Source organism: Humulus lupulus, chromosome 3, assembly GCF_963169125.1.
Source record: "Humulus lupulus chromosome 3, drHumLupu1.1, whole genome shotgun sequence".
NCBI classification, from domain to species: Eukaryota; Viridiplantae; Streptophyta; class Magnoliopsida; order Rosales; family Cannabaceae; genus Humulus; species Humulus lupulus.
Window position 1 is genome coordinate 138,690,724 of NC_084795.1, and position 22,746 is coordinate 138,713,469.

The 22,746-nt window shown below is 36.7% G+C and overlaps 1 long non-coding RNA gene across 1 annotated transcript; it reads right to left on the bottom strand.

Moving 5' to 3' along the window:
- Positions 1 to 1,038: 1,038 nt before the first annotated feature.
- Positions 1,039 to 7,978, bottom strand: LOC133821374 (uncharacterized). Its single transcript, XR_009887520.1, has 3 exons — positions 7,840 to 7,978; positions 7,669 to 7,722; positions 1,039 to 1,355 (listed from the first exon to the last, which is right to left on the bottom strand). It is a non-coding gene; the product is annotated as an uncharacterized LOC133821374 (long non-coding RNA).
- Positions 7,979 to 22,746: the final 14,768 nt, after the last annotated feature.

The following is a 22,746-nucleotide window of genomic DNA, read 5'->3' on the forward strand; positions in this document are numbered from 1 at the left end:
AAAAAATTAGTGATAAAAGCAGGATCTTCTATCATTATACATAGAACATTAATATTCCCACAGTTATGTAGTCACCAAACGGTTAAATTTAATAAGCCATAAAACACCAAAATAATAATTAGCATCCATCATTCCTCATTCCTAACTTTTAGATAGTTAATTTAGAGATAAAGACCATAATGTTCCAAATCAAATACATATATAATGTTCAAAACATAACACTATGACGCTAAATAGAACTACGGACACACATTGATTCCATCAATAATTCACCTTCCACATTCACATCCTTGAGTTCCTGGAATGTGAGAGATATAGGGGGTGAACTTATGAAGCCCACTATGAAAGCAACTAATATCATAGGACACAAAAAGTTTAATAAAATTCATGCACGGTTAGCTTTGAAAATAAAACATACATTATTATGTATAAACCGAAATGGAGAGAAAGCACACATAATCACAAGAGCATAGCTACACGTGCACATCACACCGTCAACTAGATCCCCAGTTCCCGTTACCCACCATAGAAAACTATCATCCTAATTTGGGTAGTCGGACCTGATAACAAACACAAGGGGGAGGCTCAGAACACTTCTTGTATACAGATGCTAGGTCTTTACACCTACAAGCGAGTGGACACTTGATCTACATATGATGGTGCAGAGATTAGGTCGTGAAGAAACAACATGCACAAATCATGATCACTATGACTCTCATTAGTATAGCCAAATGCAGGTGATCATGAAAATCAAGAACCAAATTCCCTTTATATTTTAGAAAATTGGGCAGTATAACGACTGCCTTTGAATAAAATCCAAAAATCATAACCTACATTAAATAAGTGAACAAAAATATATTTGGCACTCACTGCCCTTAGAACAGATCATAAACACATGCAGATTAAGTTTTCAATTTTCAAACATTTTATAAATATCAAAATTGGAATATGTTTAATGCAATTCAATACGAGTAAAATAAGTCCAATAGTCAAGTTGAGTCTCTACCTCCTGTAAAACGCCCTAATCTAGTGCTTTGTAAAACATTCACATATTAATTGGTTTATAGGAGAAAAACCACTTATTATAAGGACTTCAATGGGGGTCTTGCTAAAACATGCAAGTTGGGCCCAATAGTTTAAAAAGAAAATATCAGTTTTCATGCAAAGCTTTAAAATAACCAAAAGTTCAAGTCCCACTGATAAATTAAAAAGTCCCATTAAACATAACGTTATTAAAAGAAAATAGCGTTTAAAACTGCTCGTTTCTCATCCATAGGATGCCCCCACGCCATACACAACAAGACGACAGAACTTCCTACATCATCACGCGTGTCATAGAGAAACATATTTGCTACCTGGAAGGGAAAGTAAGGGGGTGAGCTAAAAGCCCAGTAAGGAAGTACAACCAACAAACAAGTAAGATACAACAATTCACAAACACATTCATCCATCTTTATACATCATAGCATCATCGCCATAATGGCATAAATATCATAAACATAAACATAATCACGTCAACATTAACACCATCATCATAACACCATCATAAACATTTTCCTTGTGAACATGGCTCGCTAACTTGTCCATGTCACCCTTTGAGGTAAACAGGATCTCTGGTCCATGAATAACCTCGGCACGTCCGCCCTTAGAGTTACGTCTTCATATCCTTAGTATCTCGGGTTACGTCCTCATATCCTTAGCAACCCATTTTTGATGTGTCACGTTCATCACGCTAAGATCCATTCATAGCATACAACAATCATACAATCCAATCACATCATCATTATAAAGCATTTCATAATTCATAGTGCAAACACATCATAACACTTCCATTCATGCAAACAATCTTACCATTCACAGCATAAACAAAAAAAATTCTATCTAACATCCTTACCTAAGGTCCAAGCTAAGTGAAACGACAACTTCTCAATGAGCCTATACCATAATCAAAATAACATTCCTTTGCATCACATAAACTTTATTTTGCCCACTCATATAACTCATGTGTGCATGGGCCATGCACACATGGTGAGAGTTACTCACAACATCTAAACAAGGCATATTTACACATAAGGTCATAAAAAAATAATGCACATTCTACCTATATTGCATACATGATCTTGCTATAAATACTACATGGTTGCATAATAGACATATTTTTAAACGTAAAAGTGAATTTGCATGCGACATTGATACGTGGGGATGTTGCGTAAACGTGGCGTTTTAAAACGATAATTCTACGTGTCTTACTTCTATCATTTTTCAAAATAATAAAATTGTAGCATGGTAAAAATACAAAAAGTAAGAAGAAGAAGAGGCGTGTGTAGGATCCTTTCTCCTCTCCACGATGAAGAAGAAGAAGGTTCCTTGAAAGCTTGCATCAAGATCAAGGAATGAGGAGGCCATTAAATCCACGCCCTTACCAGAATCCTCAATGAAGAATCAAGTACAGAATCTACATTCAGAGGATGATATACCTTCGCAATTTTCTGAAGGTCTGAAGCTGATGAATAAACCATTATCGGTGGCTTCGTTGAGCCCTGTTAGCGATGGTGGTCTGCTTCATTTGGTGGAGGAAGTGATGGGAATGAATAAGACTACGAATGCTGAGCAAGATGATTTTCAAGCTTCTGCTCAATCTCATTGGGCGAATCTTAGAGATAAAATTCTTATCAATGAGGCGACTAAACTTCATTATGAGGAGCCAATTACGAAAAATGGGAAGAAAGTTGCTCAAATCGATATGGCTGAGGTTGCAGAACAAGCTCAGAATTGGAGCTCAGCTGTGATATGTATGGTATTGGGAGCCAATCCCCCATTTGCTGTGTTTGAAGGCTTTGTGAAACGAATTTGGGGACACCTGGGTATTGAACGGGTTGTGAGGATGCATATGGGACTCACCATTGTCAAGTTCAATGATGAGGCTACTAGAGATTTTGTTTTGGAGAATGGCATTGTGCAGTTCGACAGGAAACCAGTTATTGTGCGGCCTTGGACTCAAGATCTAGACACTATTAGGTTAGTCCACTCTGTACCTCTTTGGATCCGACTGCCCAATTTAGGTCTTCAATATTGGGGGAAAAATGTCTAAGTGCCTTAGTTAGTACAATTGGGAAACCTGTTATGGTGGACAAGTTTACAAAGGATAGGTCTATGGTCAGTTTTGCTAGAGTACTGGTTGAAATGGAGATCACCGATGACCCTCCTTTTATCATATATTTTGTCAATGAGAGAGGACAGTTTGAAGAACAGTTTGTTGAATATGAATGGCTCCCATAAAATGCAATAATTGCAAGGGCTTTGGTCATAATGTGACTGATTGTAAGAAAAATGACACTAAGGTTTGGGTATCAAAGAGCACGACAGAACAAGAACTTGCTAGTTCTGTTCCAGAGGTTCCAGGTGCAAAGGCTAATGTAGGTGAATCATCTGGTGTTACTGTGGCTTATTAAAGTAATGGAAGATAAGCAAACTGAATATGGGATAGATGTTCGAGTGGCTGGTGAAACACGGGGTATTTCACAAGGCCATCTTTTATTACTTACTCAGGCTAATAAAGAGAAATGGGAAGTCCCTAAGAAAGTTGGGAACTCAAAAAGTAGAGGTAAGACTGTGAGCTCAAATGTGGACAACAAACAGAATGCATTCAAGGTTCTTCAAGAACAGGAAAAAGGGGAGAAAAATGGGTATTTAAATGGCTCAAAACCAGATGGATTGCTCAAATATTCTTAGTTGGAATGTCAGGGGTATGAATAAGAGAGACAAACAATATGCTATTCTGAGTCTCTCAAAGATGAATAAAGTGGGTATTTGTGCTTTACTAGAGAATAAATTGAAGAGGGATAAGGCTGATGATATGATGACTAAAGTGTTCTTTGGCTGGAATCATTACAGCAGTACAGTCACAGAAGGCAGATTACTGGTTCTTTGGAAGAATTCTTTTATCAAGGTTCAGGTATTGTTGGAACACCAGCAATTTATACATTGTTTGATTAGATTTACTAGCTTACAGCTGGAAATTATGATCACCTTTGTTTATGGTTTTAACTCTTTGGTTGAAAGATTGAATATGTGGAGGGGTTTATCTTCTATTCAAGTTTCGAACAAGCCTTGATTGGTTGTGGGAGATTTCAACGCTGTATTTAATTTTGATGACAGATTGGGAGGGAAGGTAATTAGTGCTATTGAGATTATTGATTCTTCTGCTTGGCTAGCCTGTTCTCAGCTGGCTTCTCTCAAGTGCATTGGATCTAATTTCACCTGGTCTAATAAACAAGAGGGAAGAGATAGAGTTTTTTCAAAAATAGATCATGTGTTTATCAATGAAGATTGAATTGACACCTTGCCGAATTCTATTGCTGAGCTTCAGTGGGATGTCCTTTCGGACCATTGTTTTTTTCTCATCAGGAAACTTAAGCTTGGGAATCTAGGCATAAAACCTTTTCGGTTCTTTAACTGCTGGATTGCTCACAGAAGGTTTAAAGAGATCGTTATGGATAGTTGGCATAAGCCTATGACAGTAGGGGGCTTATTGGGAGTGACAAAGAAGTTGCTAAGGCTGAAACATGTTTTGAAAGTTTTTAATATGAAGGATATTGGAGATATTGAACAAGGTTATCATCATGCTAAGGGAGTCTATCAGCTGGCATTATCAACAACTCAAGCTTCTCCTTCAGATGCTGCTGCTCAGGAGGCTGAAAAAATAGATGCGGTTTCTTATAAAGAACATTATGCTCGATACAGAAGTTATTTGATTCAGCGCATCAAGGTTACATGGCTTCAGAAGGGTGATGAAAATAACTCGTACTTTCATGCTTGCATTAAAAAAAGAAGGGAGGAGAATCATATTGTTTCTTTTCTAAATGAACAGGGGGACATTATTGATGATTATAATTCAGTAGTGCATCATTTCCTGGACCATTTCAGAGGCTATATGGGAAGTCACAGTTCTGTTACCAGTACGTTTAATATTGACTGCATTGAGTTGGGTCCTTGCTTAGATATTGATCTGCAGCTGGGTTTAATAAGAAAGTTTACGAAATCTGATGTCAAGAAAGCTCTGTTTAGCATTCCGGGCTAGTAGACATTTATCATATGCAAGTAGGACTCAGCTTATTTCCTCTGTTCTTTTGGGGGTGCGAAATTATTGGATGAACATCTTCTTATTGCCTCAAAGTATAATCAAAGAGGTAGAAAAACTTTGTATGTGGTTCCTTTGGGGTAATAGTGGTACCATAAGTAACTTTCATCTCACTTCCTGGGCTACTGTTTGTTTGCCAAAATCTTTTGGCGGATTGGGTTTTGGAGAAGGCTCTAAGTGGAACAAGGCAATGCTAGGCAAATACATATGGGCTATTAGTCATCAGCAGGAGTCTTTGTGGGTGAAATGGATACACTCTGTTTATTTAAAGGGTCAAAACTTCTGGCAGTACCAACTTAAGGTAGATACTAGTTGGTACTGGCGAAAAATCTGTCATTTGCGTTGTGTTTTTACTCAAGAGGATATTGATAAAGCTAGCAGTCAAGGGAGGTTTAAAATTGGGTTGTTATATGCGAGTTATCTACACTAAGACCCTGTCAAGTACCAGCATTTTGTGTCGAGTAGAATGAGTGTGCCTAAGCATAGATTTATTACTTGGCAAGCTGTTAACACATGATCACTTGCATCGAGTGTTAATGCTTCTTGAAAATACCCTTTGCTCGGTCTGTGAACAAGCTAATGAGAGCCATGGTCATTTGTTTTTTGACTGCTGTTTCTCTCAGCAGGTAGTGCTTCATATTCAAGGCTGGATAGGCTGCAATTTGCCTTTAGATTTCAGTGGCTGGACCAGGTGGATTGAAGATATGAGGAAGGGGGTTAAGGCTTCTATAGTGGCGGCTGTTTTTTCAGCTTCAATCTATTATATTTGGCATAATAGAAACACCTGTTTTGTTAATAATTACTCGCTTAGTGTTAATACTGTGGTTGATAGGGTAAACAAAGATATCAAGTATAGATTTAGTTATTTCTCTCATAAGAATGTGAAAGGAAATGAGTTTTTTTTTATGAGGAAAATTTGCTCCATGTAATGTAGTTGAGTTCTGGTCCTTTTGGGGATTGTGAGGTTGTAATGGTTTGTGATTAATAAAGTCTTTCTTTCTTGATCCAAAAAAAAAAAAAATATTGTAGCATGCTTTGATTACCATTATTTATCTCTTTAAAAATTTTCAAGTTGATTAATCTTCAAAAAGCATTATTTTATTTCATAAAAATAATTTAATAAACTATTTTAAAAATATAATTATTCCATTAATCACTTTTAATTTCCATAAAATAACAAAGACAAAAAATTATGTAAAATACTTATAATTTAACATGTTTTACAAAAAAGAACCTTATAGTTCAATTATCAAATTTATAAATTTAATATGAGAAAAATCTATTTTAGATGTGGAAAATATATTTTTACTTGTGTTATTTTTTAAAGATTAAATTTAAAATAGAATAAATTCACATGTGAAAAATCCAATGATTATTTTAATAAATATTTAACTAAACTTTCAGCCATAATTTAATTTACTTAAAATTCACAAGTGAATTAAATTCAACATTTTTCGTAATTAAATAAAGAAAAATCATAACTATTAAAATGAACACTCATGTTATATTAAAAATACAACTTTTAATATTTCCATAGTTTAGGTTATTAATTTATTTTAAGATACTCACCAAATTTCTTTTATTAAAAATACAACTTCACATTTTTTACAAAAAATCCAGCAACCAATTATATAATTAAAATCACCATTTTCCTTTTTTTAAAAGTCATATTTTCATCAAAATATAAAAAAAATTTCTGTAGGTAATTATTTGTGAAAAAATATAATTTGAAGTGTGAATTAAAACACCATTTTATTCTCATAAATACAACATATCATTAGAGACATTTCTTATGCATGCATATCATTATTTCATCAAACTTATTCACCAATTATTCACAAAATCAGCAAGCATAAATCATCATGAAATTCATCTTTAATTGATGTGTCTCAAAACCCAATCCATAATCTTCATGAAATCACCAATATATCAATTTATAAAAATTCAAGACAATCATTTCTTTTATTCAAATTAACCTAGTATGTTCCTAACATGTATAAGTGACACAAAAAAATAAAAACATCACAACATGCATCACACCCTATAGGCCGAAATCCATGCACCACCATTCCCACATGTTAGAAATTTACCCCAAACTCATTGGCATGTTTACCAACAATTTCAATAAACTCATGAACCCAAATAAAAAAATACAAGATCACATAATTCCATCATGTTTTCCAAGAGTGAGATAAAATAATGATTCAACAACAACAATAATACATTTGCATGAATCCATCATCATCCTTATATTCTTATCAAAATAACCATGAAACATAACCATAAGAATCTTAGATTTCATGCATGACCAAAATCTCTAATCATGCTTGCCTATACACACCACACACCCATGCCCAAAACTTCTATGCATCAAACAAAACAACTCTTCATCCCAACATCAATAATATTAATCAATACAACATAGTACCCTACCCAAAACTCAAACCCAATTTTAGCCATGATCTTTCCAAATAACAACATAAAATAAAAACAACCAAAGAATTAAAGGGGGAAAAAAATTCCAATACCTCTCTTGATAGAAAATCAAGAGCCCAACTAGAACCACCTCCTTGCTCAAAGTCCTAGGGTTTCAAACACCATAGAGCCAAAGAAAAAAAACACCATCATTCTAAGATTGAAGAAGAAAAATATTCTTAACCAAAGATCTTAAAAGAAAACAACATAGATGAACACATTACCTAGAGCTTTGAAACCCTTTTCCTTTCTCCTTCTTCTCCTTCTTTCTTTCCTCCTTCTCTCTAGAAAATGGCAGCCCCTTCTCTCCCTTTCTCTCTCTAGCTCGCCACTCTCTCTCTCTCTCTTCTCTCTATGGCCGACGACACCCAAGCCAAAAAAATGGCCTCCTTTCTTTTTCTCTTCCCTTTTATTCTAGCTTATGAAAATAATGACCTCATAAAAATAAATAGGTAAGTTTCCTATTCCTAATTTCCCATTAATTTTATTTATTCTAAATTACTTAAATAAAAGGATTTTTATTTGATCTAAAAGGAAGAAAATTATCACTTTATTTGTCTATCATCAATTTTGCAATATCACTATCCACATAAAATAGGAAACTCTCTCCTTAGCATTCCCACCACACCATGCACGTCCAAGACTCTCTCATTTCTCTTTCTTTTTTATTATTTTTATTTTTTTAATTAACTAATTCCAAATAAAGGAATCTACAAGTGTGTAGAAATTTCTACACATGTGCACTATGCTACCATGTACTAGCACACACTCAATAACGAGGGTGCATCACTACCTACCATACACCTTAGTGCATTCAACAAAAACTCAAATAATCACATTTTAAAAAAAATTAAAAACAAATAAATAACATTAGCAAATAAATTCACAAAATTCTACCAAACAATTCTAACAATTTAATTTCAATCAAACAAATAAATTAATTAATTCATAACACTTAAAAATTAAATAAAATAAAACAAAAAAATCTTAATAACTAAAAAATTTTTTGTAACGACCCAGATTCGCTAATAAGGCTTAAGGGCCTTGATTAGTGTGTCAGGAGGGCATTAATGGAATAATTGTGATTTAATGAGTAATTATATGTTTAATAATGCTTATGTGATAATTGAATATATTATGTGGTAATATGATATGTGATATATGTGTGAGAACCACATTATTATGTGGACAGGTTTGCTGAGCACGACTCAAGACGATTCTAGGGCCAGATAGTGGGAAAAGTCACAACGGGGTTTAAGATATGATTTTGGAGAAGTCGGGGATACTTTTAGATAGCGGATAATGATTTGGGTTATCGGGACATGAAAATAAATATATGGAGATATATTTGAGGTTAGGATGTCTAGGCGGGAATATTGGGGGATTTTACCATTTTGGCCTCGGGGACGGTTCCGGCACCCCGAGCCTCGGGATTAACTTAACAGATAAGCTAGACTTAAGGAAGCCTTCAGAAAAAACACAAACCGACTAAGCTTTTTGTCCCAGCTCACTTACACGTTCAAGGGAAACCAAAGGAAGAAAAGCACAAAAAAACTAAAGGGGAAACTAGCTGGAAATTCTGGGATTTTTAATGAGGAATTGAAGGTCTAGCTCAGGGATTTATCAAGCATCAAAACAGGGTTAAGGTAAGCTCTTAACTTTCTTCTCTGTGGTTAGAATTCTGGACTTTGATTAAGTGTTGAAACAAGTGTAGTCTTGGTGTTTAAGGCAGAATTAAAGAAGGGAACTTGGGGACCTAGCTTGGCTACAGCTTGGTGAAGTGATTCTACAGCAAAGGTGAGTTCTAACTCCAAGTTTAGAGGTTCTAGATTATGTTTGAGTGGCTGTTTTGGGTGTTTGTAGCACTTGGGTTTCAGAAATGGAAAGGAGGGGATTAGAGTGTGTTAGACTGTGTTTTCTTGGGAATTATGTTGCTTAGATCATGTTAAAGAAGTTGGGAGTTAATTGGTTAAGAGTTGGGAAGTTTTGGGATGGTTTAAGGTAAGGTTTTGAGTTTTGAAATGGTGTAAAATCTGGGTTCGCAGGGGAGGGCCGCGGCTCTATTCTAGAGCGCCGCAGCCCTAGCATGCAAAGAAGACAAAGAGGTTCGGCCAAGGGGGCGCGCCGCGGCGCCCAAGGCAAGGGCCGCGATGCGTGTATGGTTCAGTGAGCGATTAGGCTCTGTTTTGGGGTAGGGCCGCGGCTAAGCTTTGGGGGCCGCAGCCCTTGGTTGCACACTTGGGATTTTGAGGGTTTTAAGCATGGGGGAGTGGTCTTGTGTGTTCGGGTTTGGTTTCACCATCGAGCTTGGTGGAATTTTATATCCCGGGAGTTAGTTTTATAACTGGAACCTATATTTGAGTATTTATGAAACCCTATATTGTGGTTGTGGTTAGGTAATAAAGGCTTAGGCTAGGGAACGAATCATGCTTGAGGGGCGTTGCTCGTAGTCCTATAACCACACAGACTAAAGGTAAGAAAACTGCACCTGGTTGAATATATGTGACGGGACTAAGGGCTCCCTATTGTAAAAGCTTGAGAAGATGGAATTATGCCATGCAAGCCATTTGGTGAACCAATGGCCTAAGGGTGACAAGGGTCTCACTAGCGCACAGGGCGCGGCTCGGCCCCTAGTAGCCGAGGACAGCTTATTATGCACTGAGCTTGGTTTAAGCGGGCTAGAGTCAGTGGGTTAAACAGAGGGTGCGGCCTAAGTCGTTGACCCTGGATATTATGTGTTGTAAATAATATGTGTGATAGAATATACCTTGTAGTGGATTGTATATGCTGATTATCTGTTGTGGATTATCTGATGGGTATACATGCTTACTGGGCTTTTCGTCTGTTAGTATTGTTTGAGTTATCTATGATGTTTTCTTGCTGGGCCTTGGCTCATGGGTGCTACGTGGTGCAGGTAAAGGCAAGGGCAAGTTAGATCAGCCCTAACTGGAGAGCTCAGCAAGTGGAATGTACATAGCCAGGTGCTCGGCCGCCACGGTTGAGGTCTAGGCAAGGACATGGAACCTAAAGACTGTCTATTTTGCCTTAGTATGGCCAGTGGATACTCATGTACTTTTGGAAGTCTGTAAACCTATTTTAACTTTGTTTTGTATGGGATCCCTTGTTTACTACAGTTTAAATATATGAAATGAGTCTTTTGAGACCAAAACCTTTTTAACCTTAGATCTTACATGTTTAGCGACACGTTTTCAATGTAATGACTTGACCAGCAAGTCCTGCACCTTTATAAGTACACAGTGTAACGGTCTTGGCTATCCAGGGCGTTACAAATTTGGTGCACTACACCTCCTTAGAATTGTCAATTCGAGTCCAAAGTAACCCTCCTGAGCTTAACGATGATCCTAAAGTGATTTAGGCCAATTTTTATATCACGCTTTTCCTACGTGCATCAAATGACCAACCGATTATAATCATTGCATTCTTTATTCAAAATCGTGTCCAGCAACATATAATATGACTATATTTAAAATTTCAAGTTTCGAAACTCACCCGAGCCGTGAATAATGCCGGTAGTGAGTGGTGTATCGGAAACGTCGACGAAGGTAGGCATGGCATATATCAAAATGACCACATCAGCGAGTAGATCACGTTCATGCCAACCATCAATCCAAAAAGTGTGTAGACTTGATGAAAAGACACCAGAAAGTGGTGGAGATACCCAAAATCTTGCCCGAGAAAACGACGAGTTGACCGAAATGGTTTAGTGGGTTTTGTTCCTCTCTCCACACTGGTTCCAAAGGTACCAAACACTCGTCGAGACAGTTGGTCATTTAGAGCGCTCGTGTCTAGAGGTTTTGAGCCCATTCCTTTTTGTTTTGTAGTAATCCCCTCACTTACACGTGCACCCTTATACAAGACGAGGTTTCATGGCATGTGAAGGATCGTCTGGTGTTCCTCCGGGGGTCGAGTTTGTAGACTTATCTTCAGACTCGGAGTCCCCAGAAAACAAATCTCACCAAGACTCTGACACTTTGAGGCAGGCCCGTATACATCACCTCGAGCATATGGCTGAACTTCGGCATAAAATCTGGGTGGTGGAGAGCGAAATAGACTCAGTTTTGAGGGATGATGGATTACTTTTCCCCTTTGACCTTAGCGACCACATTGCAAACCTTAGAATAACACTTTTTGACCTACAGATGGAGTTGGAATTGATGGAGGGAAATCTCTCGCTTGAACCTCCTGCCCCATTCCCCTCTTATGGTTGCCATGAGGTCGCCACGGGCTCCCCTCAACCTTTGTTTTTGATTCACCCTTGCTCAGTGCTCCCACACTCTGCACCTCGGTGGAAGGCCCTTCCTAGGAAGAAAAAATGGAGGGTAAAGTGCCCCGTTTCTGCCTCACATTTTTCTTCTAGTTTTGCAGATGTGGCAAAGAGAGTGTGGTGGCAGGTGGCTCTCTTTGTTTGCGAGTTGTGCGGCGTCGCTTGGTGGTTGAGGATGCCGGAGCAAGGCGACTCCAATGAGCCGCCGCATGTTGAAAAGTGAGGTTGCCAGAGGTTGGGTTTTTGTGGTAGTGTGTTGTCGTGGAGAGAAGAGAAAGAAAGAGGGAAAGAAGAGAAAAGAAAAAGAAGAAAGAAGAAGGGGAGTCGGGGAAAGAGAATGAGGGGGAAAAGATAAAGTCCTTTGACTCTTTTAGACTCAGGTGGGTCCCACCTGTATAAAAAATATATTATTTTTTTTTTAAAATTATGAGTCTTTACATTCTTCCCTCATAGAAATTTCGTCTCGAAATTTTCAAAGTACAACCTCAAACTGAAAATTAAACAAATGAGGATAGTTCTCATGCATCTCCAACTCTAACTCCCAAGTAGCTTCATCTTCTCTATGGTTCCTCCATAATACCTTGACTACTAGAATCTCTCTGTTCCTTAGCTCCTTTAACTCTCCCGCCAGGATTTTGATAGGTTGTTCTTAATATGTGTCGTCCTCTTGAAGAGGGATAAGTTCATACTCAATGATGTGCGCTGGGTCTGGAGTATACTTCCTCTACATCGACACAAGGAACACATTGTGAACATGCCCCAACCACGTTGGTAAGTTCAATCGATAAGCTACCTCCCCAACCCTCTAGATAACCTCGAAAGGTCCAATATACCTAGGGGCTAGCTTACCCTTCACTCCAAATCTCGTCACACCACACAAAGGAGTAACTTTCAAGAAGACATAGTTCTCGACCCACAACTACAAAAATAGGCTTTAACTTCGGTTTTTTCACTTGAAATTCTTCAGATTTCGTGGAGATAATAACCGAAGTTAATCCGAGCGAAGTTAAAAGTATTTAAAAACCGAAGTTAAATGGTACCCTTCAATTTAAATTAACTATAATTCTATAAATATGTGCAATAGTAATAAATAAAACTAAAATACTTACTCACCTTCAATTCAATTTTCAAGTTAGTAACCCCCAATTTAAAACCAAAATACCGCCAAAACAATAATCATCCTAAAATGTTTAAACAAAAATAAAGTATTAAATTATTAACTTTATATATAACTAGTACTAAACATATTTAATATTTAATACAAACTAAACATTAAAACATATTCATACAAATGACTCTTTGAACAAAATATTAACTTGATTTTTTTATAACAACAACATATTAATTTTATTTTCAAAAACAAAATATTAACTTGATTAATACACCAAATAGTTATTATAAATAATAATATTTTATAATATAACAAAAAATTATCAATTTATTAATATAATAATATTAAATTCGGATTAATAAAGAAAATGATCATAATCACATAGTTGGAAGATTCATACCTTTCTAAATAGGCAAATGCATCTCCAAATCAAGATTATCAACCTTAAAAACCTATACATTATCAATATATTATAAAAAATATAATAAATCTGAAATAATAAGAAAAAAAAATATAAAAAATTATACAAACAAATATTTAACGATCCATATGTATTTCAAAGCACAAAACACATGGTTGGATGTTGAAAATCCATTCAAAAACCCAAAACAATGGGTATTTTCGACCACCATCCATACCCATTATAAAATGAACAACTTTTTCCTCTCAAAATTAAATATAATCAGTTTTCTATGATCAAGATGTGTTTTTTTTTAGCAAAAATGATGGAAGAAATTGGAAGAAAACAAGAAAGATGATGAAAAATAGGCGAAACCCTTTTCTCTCTCACAGTGGTAATGGGGGTTTTCGGGTGTGTTTGCGTTTCAGAATGAGGAGATGTGGAAGTGGAAAAGGGTTTTAAAGACCTTTAACTTCGGTTATTAAGAAAAGACTAAAGTTAAAGGGTACCTATTAACTTCGGTATTTTTAAAAAGACTGAAGTAACTGAAGTTAAAGGGTACCTTTTAACTTTAGTTTTTAAAAAAAAACCGAAGTTAAAAGCTCAGTTCTACTTATCTTCAATAAAACCGAAGTAATATGTTAATTTCTTTGAGTGCCAATTCATAAAGCGAAGTTAAAAGTCTGTTAAAAGCTTTAACTTCGCTTTTTATGTATTTCTCAACAATTCCATGTATAAAAATCAAAGTTAAAGCCTATTTTTGCAGTAGTGACCTCAAACTCAACTTCTCATCAGTGGAGATCAACATAAATCTACTGAAAACTTTGAACAAACTTTAGTCTCTCTTAGATGTCCTTGATCTTCTCAGTGGTACTAGCGATAATTTGAGTTCCAATAGTGACATGCTCATCTGGTTCTGCCCAACACAAATGTGATCTGCATGATCTCCCATATAAGGTCTCATAAGGAGCCATGCCTATATTGGCCTAGTAACTATTATTATAAGTGAATTCCACCAATGACTAGTATTCTCCTCAGCTATAGCCAAAATCCAAAATACAAGAATGAAGCATGTCCTCCAAAGTTTGGATTCGATTCCAAATAAGTCTCAATTTCTCTTCTTGCCACTAACATTGTTTAACTTGTTGAAGTAGCACTGGTGTAGCCACCACATTTGAAACAGAAGCAATCTCTTTTCCTTCATAGTACTCCAAATCATAATCACCCACCGTGATCGTTCTTTTCCAATCCTCAAGAGCCAAACAAGTCAAAGTGCCATGAGGTTTTCTACTTAATGCATCAACGACCACATTTGATTTTCCAGAATGATATTTTAAAGTGAAATCATAATCTGTCATGTACTCGACCCATCTTCTTTGCCTCAAATTCAAGTATCTTTGAGTAAAGAGATACTGTAACGCCCTAGATAACCAAGACCGTTACACTTTGTGTTTAAAATAGTGTGAGACTTGCTAACCAAGTCATTTAAATAAAAATGTGAATCTAAAGACATAAACAGGTTAGGTTTAAAAGATTTTGGTTATAAACAAATAATTTTCATTAAAATAAATGTTTGGTACATGGGATTCCAAATCAGGGTTTAAATGACATATTTACAAGATTTTCAAATGTTATAGATAACCAAGGCCACTCTAATGGAAAAATACACATTTTAGGTTTCCATCCGTCGACCGTGGCGGCCAAGCAGCTGAAAATGTACACCTCGTCCCCAGAGCTCTCCAACCCATTGTCGATTCATTTTACCCTTGCCTTTATCTGGACCACGTAGCACCCGTGAGCTGAGGCCCATCAAGAAAACTATAACATCATAGCACAATCAATATCGATAACCAAATATTTCACAAAACACAACCAAATGATTCACAAGACATTAATCAATTATCCAGCAAGCAATAACATTCACTTAATCAAGGATAACAGCCGATAAACCAATGATCTAACAACTAGATATTCAGTACGTCATATACATCAAGTTAACAACAGTACATATGTCATGAAATAACTAGGGTCGACGCCCTTAGGCCGCACCCTCTGTTTAATCCACTGTCCTTGGCTCACTTAGGCCAAGCCTAGTGTTCAACCCATTGACTCTGGTCCGCTTAAATCGAGCTCAGTGATTATTAAGCTGTCCTCGGCTACCAGTGGCCGAGTCGCGTCCTGTGCGCTAATATAAATTCCTGCACTCTTAGGCCACTGGTTTTACATTCACATGGCATAATACTACCTTACATAATGCATACAAGAATAGGGAACCCTTAGTCCCGTCATAAATTCACAACCGAGTTCAGCTTTGATTAAGAAAGACGACCCTCGAGCACGATCCTGCCTTGAGCCCTACCGTACACCTAGTCACAACCATGATAAAGGATTCCATCAACAATAAGTAAATAAAGGTTTTCAGACCAAGTTCTAGCCTTTGAGACATCAAATTTCGCCAATCACGGTAGTGGAATCGACCTCGAGAACCCTAGGTTAAGTTCCCGTACCTTCAACCTCGTCAAGGCCAAAAATGCCTTTAAGTGTCGTGGCCCTAGGCCCTCCATGCCATGGCCCGCCCCCTACCAGAGGCCTAGCCTCCCCAAACAACACACATGGGCCGCAACCCTAAGCTTCCCATGTCGCGGCCCGCCCTCCTTCCTAGCGCACATCCGTTCTAGAGGGCTGCGGCACACCAAGAACAGAGCCGCGACCCGACCCCTTCGAACCCAGAAAAATCTCAATTTTCATCCACCAAATCTCAACCAAACTAACCCAAAATCATCCCAATAAGATATTTTAAATGTCACAGCAGTTCTAATATACTTCCAGCAACAAAACCCATAGAAAAACTAGCCTAAAAACTCAGCAAAATCACACTTCAATCCTTGAAACCCAAAAGCTCATAAACCTCTAGAAACAGCCAGAAGTTCACGGAATTCAAGTGCTAAAGCATAACTAAAAGCTTACCTTTTCCGAAGAACAAATCCACCTGGTAGTTGCAGAGCTAATCCCCATGTTCCTAGCCTCAAATCAAGTGATTCCTAGCCCAAGACTCCTCCTTAGCTTCAATGATTAGCTTGAGAGAAAAATGTTTCTAGAGGAAGAAAGAGAGAGTAACTAGAGAGGGAGAGTCAGTTTAGGCAGCCTTATAAACACTTCCTACCTTTTGTTTTATCTAACTTAAGCCTCTTAAGTTAATCCCAAGGCTTGGGGACCAAAAATGTCCCCGAGGGAAAAATGGTAAATTTCTCCAATATTCCCTCCTAGACTTTTTAACCTCAAATATATCTCCAATTATTTATTTTCATAACTCAATATCCCAAATAAATGTGTATTACCCAAAATACCCATTGACTCGCCCCGAGTTGGGTATCGGGTCTCGTTGTGACTTTCCCGCTAACTTGCTCCCTAGGATCGCCTCGTGCCGTATGCTGCAAATATATATCCACATAATAATGTGGTCTCAACAATTTATCACAAATAATCACAATTATGCCCTAACGGGCCAAAATTACAATTATGCCTTTACAAGCTAAACAGGGCCCGCATGCTTATCTAATACCCATAAACATGCATCTCACATATCCATATAATCATAGGATCATGCATATCACATAACCATGCATTTGACCAATAATTCACATAATTACCAATTGTGCCCTCCTGACACACTAATATAGGCCCTTAAGCCTTATTAGTAATTTTGGGTCGTTACAGATACTTTAAAATCTTATGATCTGAATATAATCAAACTTTTCCCCATATAAGTAACATCTCCAAATTTTTAAGGCAAATATCACTTATGCAAGTTCTTAGTCATGTGTGTGATAGTTCTTCTTATGTAGCTTCAGTTGGCATGAGGCATAGGCAACAACCTTGCCATTTTGCATGAGAACTCCTCCTAAACTAGTACCATAAGCATCGGAGAATACCACATACGGTTCATCACTATTAGGCACAGTGAGAACAGGCACGGTAGTCAATCTTTGCTTAAGTTCTCTGAAAGCTTTCTTTGGTCTTTCCCACTGCAAGATAGAATCTATCTTTGCAGGATCCACAATAATGCCTTCTTGAGATATTAAATGCGCTAAGAATTTGACCTCGGTCATCTAGAAGTCACATTTCTCTTTCTTAGCATATAATTAATGATCTCTCAAAGTTTGCAAAACAATTGTTAAGTGTTCTGCATGGTCCTCAGGTGTCTTGGAATACACCAAAATGTCATCAATAAAAATAACCACAAACTTATCCAAATAGGGTCTAAAGATCCTACTCATAAGGTCCATAAATGCTACAGACACATTCGTCAATCAAAATGGCCTCACCAAAAACTCAAAGTGTCTGTACCGCGTTCTGAAAGCAGTTTTAGGAATATCCTCTTCCTTAATCCTCAATTAATGATAGCCTGGCCTCAAATCAATCTTGGAAAGACACTTTGAACCTTCGAGCTAATCAAACAACTCATCTATCTTTTGTAAAGGATACTTGTTCTTAATTTTCATCTGATTCAATTTCCTATAATCGATGCACAGTCGTAAGGATCCATCAGCCTTATTGGGAAAAAAACTGGAGCTCCCCATGGGAAAGTATTGTTCCTGATGTAACCTTTATCCATTTGCTCACCCAAATTCTTTTTCAATTCAGCCAACTCTGTAGGTGCCATGCAATAAGGTCCAATAGAATCTGGTCGAGTCCCGGGAACTAAATCTATGCAATATTTAATCACTCTATTAGATGGTAATCCTTGCAAATCCTCAGGAAACACATCTGGAAAGCCACTAACCACTGACATCCAAGGAAACTTGTTTAGAGGCCTAAACTCATCCTCAATTGCAAACAAACTCCTATAACACTGTAAGTTTCTGAAATTTTGTTTTTAGTAATTACCAAATTAATTAAACCATGTGAATTAATTAAAGTGCAGAATGGTAATTAACTGTTTACATAGATAGCAGTACTATCGGGACAGAATCTGAATTTATCACGACAGAAACTGAACACAATGAATTACCAGGAGTCTAAAAAGGCGGCTAAAGAAACTGAAATTCCGTTTTTAGTAATTACCAGATTAATTAAACAATGAATTAATTAAAATGCGGAATGGTAATTAGTTGTTTACACAGAAAACGGTTCTGTCGGGACAGAATCCAAACCTGTCATGACAGAACTGAACACAAAAAATAAACAGTGCAAAACAATAAAGAACACACCGAAATTTTACAAGGTTTAGAACCCTTTCAGATAACCTACTCCTTGGGGCCACGCCCAGAGAATAAACCAATTAGTAAAGAAACAATGTGTACAAAAGCATTGACTTAAACAATGTAAGACTCGCTCTTAAACTATTGCCGCAATCTTGTTGTACACTTCTCTACGAATCTGATTTGATGAAACGCTGATTCTCTTGAACTCCCTTCAAAGAATAGCGAGTGCACACTTCCTCCCGAAGTGAGACTTAGAAAGAATCCTCTCCCGAAGATCCTTATGAATGCGTTCACAATAGACACTATCTGTTTACAATGGACTAGATAGATATCCACAAGTACACTCAGCATTCTCACAAAAATTAAGGTGAACAAACTTAATCTCTACAAATAAAGACACTCTTCAAAATAACGTAATGATTATAAATATTCAAAATGGAAGAGGTGAAAATTCCAAAGGCCTTGCCAAGATATTTACAGGTAGGGAAATCATCCAATGCCATCATTTTCTGGTATCCTTGAAATCAATTTGCGAATTCCTTTGATTAAGGAAATCAGCCAGCCAGATGAATTCTGTGTCGACAGAAAAGGAAACTGATGAGCCAACAATGAAATCAGTTTTATCTGGCAGAACGAACATGGTCATTTCTTTTGACCATGTTCATTTTCGATACCTTCTTTATTCAAGAATAATCATAATCCCTGAAAATAATCTCAAAATAATTGCAAAATATATTTTTACCAAATATTGATTATTTGTGATAAATAAGGTAAAAAATATATTCACACTTAAAGATATTTTCACACTAGAAAATCAGCTGAATAATTTGATAATTAACCCGAGAATCAATAAGGAGATATGCTACTAATTTTCCTTAAACATTTAAAATATTTTGTCTAAATTAAAGTTTAGCCAATAAAGGATTTTACAATCTCCCCCTTTGGCAACTTGATAGACAAAAATATTTTAAGAGTTTATTTTGAAAGATCCTGCAAAGACAAACCAGGTTAGAGCAAATAGTAATGGAATTACTCCCCCTGAGAAATGCATCTCAATTGTAACAAGGATCCCAAAATGAAAACAAGATAAACTAAACCCTTCTTACTCCCCCTTGTTGTTTAGCAATAAGCCAAAGGAGTAACAACACAAACAAAAGAAACCAAATGAAAAGATACTTAACAACGTTCTTTTACAATTTATTTAAACCAACAAGGAGAAAAACAAAACAGAGCAGAAACATATGGCCTCATTTGGAAGGAGTCGCAGCAAATTGAGACATCATGGTCGAGAGACAATTCTTGAGACTAAAATCTTTTGTCTGAATAGATTATAGAGTGGCCTTAACACCAACGAGTTCAGTAATGACAGAATCAACATCGCCAGCCTTGAGAGCAATCCCTTTAGTTGCCTTGACTGATGAAGGTTCCTTCTTGAGTTTGTAATCTGCACCGGTAGTGGGAGGTGTCACGATTTCATATTCCAATCGGAGAGACTTTTAAAAATCAAGCATCTTGTAAATCAAATGAAGAAACAACAAATATTGGCCTTTCTTTTTGGCTTTTCCTAAGGCAGTGTTCTGATAAAAAATGAGAGTGGCAAGATCAACTTGGAGACCAGTCCCGACTTTGTATAGAAAGAAGGCCATGTCAAAAGTAATGGTGGAGGTATGAGTGGTGGGAATCCAGTAGTTGGTGGAAAATTTGTGAAGCACGGCATAGTAATGAGTAAGATCGGTCACTTTGAGAATGTGGTTCCCAAACCATATTCTGTCCCACAGCAACATTGTCAACAGTAGGAGGCAAATTGAGAACCTGGGCAATTTCAGCAGCACTAAACAAATACAAATGCCCTCGAACATAAACTTGACCAAACATAAAAGACTTGCTATCAAACAGATCATCATTAAGATTAGCATAGAATTCTTGAACAACTCGAGGAACAAAACCATCCAACCCAATTAAAGAACCTAACCACCCCCGATCCTCAATATTCTTAATGACCCAAAACACTCTATGGGCAGAAAAAGAAAAAAAAATTTCTCATAGATAAAATCATGATGCACATAATGTTTCATATTTTTGTCATTGTCATTGAAACAGAAATTCAAAGAGTGAGCTTTAAAAGATGAAACTGGAGAGACTTTTGGACCCACTGGTGACTTAGTGCGAATCTCAGGAATTTTCACAAATTTCTTGCCCTTTGGAGAAACAGGAGGGTCCTCTGATGGGTCAGACTCGGCTTTAGATGCAACAACATCATCAAGAGAGGGATCTTCTTCAAGGGGATCATCATCTGAGGGAACACAATCTGCAGATGGATCGGATTAAGATGAGGAACAGGGAGGAGGAATCTTCTTTACCTTCGACCAAAACTTGGAACGTGGAGTGGAACCCAAGAGAGACGAGGCCTTTGGAGTGGAATCCAAAGGATTAGACCCTTTGGACCGAGGATATTTTTTAGAAGATGAGACTTGGAACCATCCTTTGCTTTTTTTCTTGGGTGCAAGAACATCAAGGGATTCTGAGGAGTCAAAATGGGTTTTGGCCGAATCAATGTCATGATCAGAGACATCATCTGAGAGAGATGCTCAGCACTTTTTGGAGGACCCAGGGACAGAGGCAAGCAGAGCCGCCGATGAGGGAGGTCCAGACAAATCTTTGAGGGCTTCAAGGTTAGGAAAGACCACGGCTTTGCTCATGGTGATGGAATCGTCAATGAGGCTAGGTTGAGACAAGGTACTCTTTCGAGCCTTTTTCTTGGTGAGGGATGGAGATGTAGTCAACGAGCCAGCCACTTCCTTGACAAACCGAGAGCCACTTCCTCTAGTTTTTACCATGATTGAACGAGAATGAGAGAAAACTGCCAAGGAAAAGGAAACCGAAAAAAATGAAGGATGGAGACGGTTGAGATATTGGGCCCAAGGATATCCGAATATAAAGAAAGATAAAGATAGGGATTTGATCTTTTATTCCTTTATTTGAGAATTAAATGGAATAAACACTTTTGGAAAGTACATAATAATATCCCAAAAATAACTGCCAACAATTGTTCACGACACAAAATTGGGAAACAAGCCAAAAAAGGAAACTTTTGATCTTTTAAAAAAAATGAGATAAAGACAAAAACAAACTTGATACAACATACCCTTTTTGACACACTCAGATTCGATTTCCCTTAGAAAAGATATATATATATATATAGATATTATATTTTTTAATTAAGTAATATATATAACTAAATGTACCAAAAAATATCCCATTTTTGATTAGTGCTCAAAGTCTTCGTACCCTTGCATGTGGAGAAAGAAACAATCATTATTTCAAAACAAATTTTTTACTATAAGGATAGAAAATATATTTAATATAAATCGTGCTTTTATTTTTCAAAATAAAATATCACAAAACATTTACTCTTGTCACAAAAAATATTTTATTCAAATAAATGAGTGTGTATGAAACTTACAAAATTTTCCAATGGTATATATTAAGCATTTGTGTGTGATTGTGAAAGCAAAGATCATTGCCTTGTATGGCAATTTTAGCCTTTTTCAGGAACATTGCCCTATGTGATAATTTTTAGCCTTTTTCTCAATGAGTACCCAAATTAGACGCTTTCACACTACACTGAAGGCTGCATTTAACAGTGGTAGAGTATCTTCTACATAATTTTTAGTTACATAGTTCCAACTTATTCAAAGTTAGAAATTTACACAACAGTGTAGGTAGCTCTATTCTAAGATGGAGCATGAAATACTTTTTAAGGATCAAATGCTCATACACTATAAACACAGATTGATTTGAAAGAATATTAATAGGAGGGACTATTTATTTTGAATTAAAAAAAAACATGTGCATGATATATATTAACTATAAATTCTAGCCTGAAGTAAAAATATATTTTGACATAATGATTGAGACTTTTTCGGTGAGCAAGGACAAGAAGAAATCACACAACTTTTTCAAGCATAGGGATAAGGTACAACACAAAACAAATTAATTAGGACATACCCCCAAGGATTTCCTGATGGAATCAAACCTGATTGTATCAAGGGCTTTTGTAAAAATATATGCAATCAGTTTGTCAGTCTCAATATATTCTAAGATTAAGGTTTTATTTTCAACGTGTTCCCT